The sequence below is a fragment of the Magallana gigas genome, chromosome 9 (assembly GCF_963853765.1).
Source record: "Magallana gigas chromosome 9, xbMagGiga1.1, whole genome shotgun sequence".
Lineage (NCBI taxonomy): Eukaryota > Metazoa > Mollusca > Bivalvia > Ostreida > Ostreidae > Magallana > Magallana gigas.
Window position 1 is genome coordinate 17,921,238 of NC_088861.1, and position 3,190 is coordinate 17,924,427.

General features: G+C 34.3%; 1 long non-coding RNA gene across 1 annotated transcript; it reads right to left on the minus strand.

Annotated features, from left to right (window-relative positions):
• Positions 1 to 247: 247 nt before the first annotated feature.
• LOC136271181 (uncharacterized) lies at positions 248 to 1,406 on the minus strand. The gene is made up of 3 exons (XR_010709042.1): positions 1,312 to 1,406; positions 812 to 911; positions 248 to 408 (listed from the first exon to the last, which is right to left on the minus strand). It is a non-coding gene; the product is annotated as an uncharacterized lncRNA (long non-coding RNA).
• Positions 1,407 to 3,190: the final 1,784 nt, after the last annotated feature.

Here is a 3,190-nt window from a genome sequence, read left to right on the forward strand (position 1 = left end):
AAAACCATGTGATTTTCTAAGATTCTAGCTTACAGACAGACATTGTAATATACTGGTATTTGATCATATAAAAAAAGTACTTTTATAGTTTATAGGTGTTTTGAAATGAGAATACTTTACAGTTAAAAAGTCTTGTTCTGCAGAGGATTAGTCGGGTCATAGAGATGTGTCCATTCGAAGCAATAAGGAGTGTCCTTGGCTGTTGTTGATGTAACCCGAGTCGTAGTTTTTGGAAATAGGCCTTTTTTGGGGACTTTCGAGCATTGTCCAGACCGATGAAGCACTCATATGATCACATCATGGCTACAGCAGACTTAGTAGTTCTGGACAGTGGTAGCATTAATATTCTTCTTCTTGCGATGAACTTGTTCCTTTCACTGGGCTGTACTTTATGTCTGTTTTATTTATCTTAAACATGAATAATAAAGTTTCATTTAGATTTTTAAGCAATAAACATAAGTCATTCAGCCTAACATGTAATAAAAGCATTCTGAATAATATTCTGAATACAGAAGCTACTATGCAGTTGCCAGTTGCTGTTTAAACTATGTCATATAATGACTACAGTAGTATCTGGTCTAAAATGTTTCATTTTATGTTTGAAGCTATGTTATTTTCATTTTGATTCAATTATTGTTTGTTAAACAATGGAAAAACTTATCAACAATAAGTGTGTTTCACCCCCCCCCCCCCCCATCAACCTCCTTTTCAAGAACTTAGACCTGGATTTCCCAAAAATTACTAAAGTAAATTATAAACATCCAACACATGTATAAGTTAATGGTGAAAATAATCAATTTCAAACCAATACCTTGCGTTCACATCGTCCAGCTGGTCAAAACATTCACCCGAATCACCGAACAGAGGATGCAACTAATCACCGGAAACATTGACTTTGTATGCTGTCAATGCTGAAAAAGAAAAACGTGAAAGATTTTATTTTCCGGATTTAATTAATAAATTTTTTTCGTTACAATTAGAGTTTGTAAATTGTATAATGTGCGAAAGATTCATTGTTCGTCTTGTTTACCATGTTTACCAACCAAGCATTCATATATTAGGGACTTTTATATAATTATGTATGTGTATACCCTGGATAATCTTGATTATCATGCATATAAAGTTGGTTAATGGTTAACTTGGTCAAAACGTATATTTAAAAGAGATACGGTAATAAAATTAAAACGCCGAACCAAGTTTGAAAAAATGACGCCATCTTGATTTGATGGCGCGAGATCTCGTTTACAAATGAGAGATAAATTATAGCCTTGAAAATGTTATTGGGAGTGTCTATATTGTGAATTAAGTTACCTTGACATGAGTTCTTCATTCCTGCATTATCTCCTTGTTGTAGAGGCTATTAATGCTTCTCAGTTCTCCATTTTACAACAGCACCTTCTTGTCCATTGTAAGCTTCGCTCGGAATCATAAAGTGCGCCAATACTGACAAATCAGAACCCGCTAAATCTTGGAAAAGTGCATCTTGGGATAGTTTAAAATGAATGATGTTTAATCAAAATTATCGTTTTTTACCGAATAGTATACTTTTTACATGTATATTTATTTTAAATAAGAATTGTCGGAGTCAGTATTTCCTGGTTAAATACGACAAAGTATTGGCGTGTGTTTGTTACACTATTGTATTTGTAACACGTGATTAACCCAAAAAAATGGCCGACCGTTTGTTTACAAATGTCTAATGAAATAAAACAAGTTTTAATGAGACATATGTATCAGATTTTGTCTTTAACTATATTGTATTTACATGTACTGACGATTTTGCCAAACTAAATATAATAGAGCCATATATAGTTTACTGACAAGTTAGTCTTGACTTGTCCAATTTTCACCGCGATTCTAAGCACGGTCATATTCTTATTCAAATTATAGAGGTGTGAAAATATTATGTTCATCACAGAGCAGGTTCTGCATGAACACACAGAAATCACAAATATAATTAGATGCCGATCAATTAACGGGGTCCGGTTAACAGCGTTCACCCGTACGGTGAATTTACAACTACGATGAATTGATGGCAATTATTTTACAGTTACACATGTGCACTGATTGGTCATGCGATGATTAGTACGTTAAGAATACTTACGAAATTAAAATACAAACGCGTTAAACAAGCCGGGAAGTAAGACGTACACGTCGGACTGATATATAAACAAAATATAATCTTAATTATTTGGTATACTTTCTACATCAAATGTATACGAATGTATAATCAAATTTAAAAATGGGATTAAAATCACGTGCACCACATGGCTAGTGCTGGATTTTAAACTGATTTTGTAATATAACGTATAACTTCAGTAAAATTATAAATAATGCTTATTATATCTTATAACAGAAACATGTGCATGTTTCATAAACATGTATTAATATCTGTGTTTACAGTACAGAAAGAAAATACAAAGTATAGAAATGCACGAATCACATAGGCGTCGAACCGGGGGGGGGGGGGGGGGGGGGGGGGGGGCTTAGTGCAAAGTTAGACTTAACCAATAGGCATATAGCCCCCCCCCCCACTTTTTCTCGCCGGAAATGTAATTGTTCCTAAATTTACCTTGAAAGATTGAGAAGTTGGAGTAATAGGCATACTAGCCCCCCCCCCCCCCCCCCCGACTCGAGTTAGGAATTTCATGATTTTGGGAAAAAAAATTCGGGTAGGGATATATATTTTCGGAAGTATATAGTATAGGTATACCCCCCCCCCCCCCCCCCACGGATTAGGATTTTCATGATTTTGGGAATTAGGGTTTTTTAGGGGTTTTCCTCAATATTTCTGAGGATTAGTCTAGCCCCCCCCCCCCCCCTCTTTCAATTTGCTTCCGACGCCAGTGAATCATGATACAGTCATACATGCAGTAAAGTCTGAAATGCATGTAAATAATTAAACAATTATTTTATTAGACTCAAACTCCAAGTGGGTTTTACTTGTTATTATCAACTGTAGAATTTTTTTTTTTTAAATTCCTGTGTACATGTGTTGGCGTGGTATTAAAAAAGAAATGAATTAGCTCTAAACTTCAGGTTGTACGAATATTTGGTACGATTTGTAAAAATTTATAACGACTTTACCTTAATTTGTTTGCTTAATTAGTTAATGTACCTCAAGGTTCATTCAAATGATAACTAAATGATTTAAGAAGGAGTCTTACAAAATAGGTATATTAATTTATTT